Source organism: Elephantulus edwardii, unplaced genomic scaffold, assembly GCF_000299155.1.
Source record: "Elephantulus edwardii isolate Elephantulus edwardi_28Jun2011 unplaced genomic scaffold, EleEdw1.0 scaffold00002, whole genome shotgun sequence".
Taxonomy (NCBI): Eukaryota; Metazoa; Chordata; class Mammalia; order Macroscelidea; family Macroscelididae; genus Elephantulus; species Elephantulus edwardii.
The window spans coordinates 15,130,903-15,131,850 of NW_006399752.1; positions in this window are offsets into that span (position 1 = coordinate 15,130,903).

A 948-nucleotide genomic window follows, 5' to 3' on the forward strand; every position below is an offset into this window, starting at 1 on the left:
CAGTAACAACTTCAGATTATCCTGATATTCCTCCCTGTCAATTGCTTCCTTTATCTTTCTTAGAGTACTACTTATGCTAATAAAACTATCTCATGCCATGGAGGAGGAATAATGGAACTGTATCGACATTTGCAGCATTCTTACCAAAATAATTAAAAAAAATAGGAACTGCATTGGAATATGTATCTCTTTGGATTGGAAATTATTTGTACAATCATTGATAATGTTACTATCCTTAAACCTAAAAGATTATATATTGTTCAAAATTATTTGTTATATATTTGATTAAATTTTTCCCTCTTTTAACAACTGGCATCTAGATGGAAGAGAAAAGACCAGAGAATGGCCAAAATTATTGGAGCAGCTATTGCTGCCAGTCTAGAGCCTGTGTCAGGAAAAGGAAGTCTCACTTATAAACAATGCCACCCAAAGGTAATTAAGGAGGTCAGAATTGCTTCTACTGTGGAAAGCTGGACCACTTCAGTAAATAGTGTCTCGGACAAGAGCCACAGATAGGCAAGGGAGTAGAGAGGAAGCTCCCACTAACTTGCTTTAAGTGTGGATCTAAAGGACACTTGGCCAAGGACAGCACACATCAGGTCCTCATGGCTGTCAGGACAGACAGACCCCAGCTTCCAGCTGGAAACAAAGGAGGATGCTCCAACAATCCAGATCCTCCCAGAAGAGCCATGGGTGAGCATTAATATTGCTGATAAGTATATCTATTTTCTGCTGGAAACACGAGCCTATATTTGGCCTTAAAAGGCTTCTCGGGTCCCATCTCTTCCTGCTATTCCTTGTTGTTTGTTGTTGTTGTTATGTGCCGACGAGTCGTTTGCGACTCATAGTGACCCTATGTACAACAGCCCTAAATCCTGCTCTATCCTGTGCCAATCTCATTGCCTCTGACATACCCATCCCGATTACCCCAGGCACTGAATCAATCCA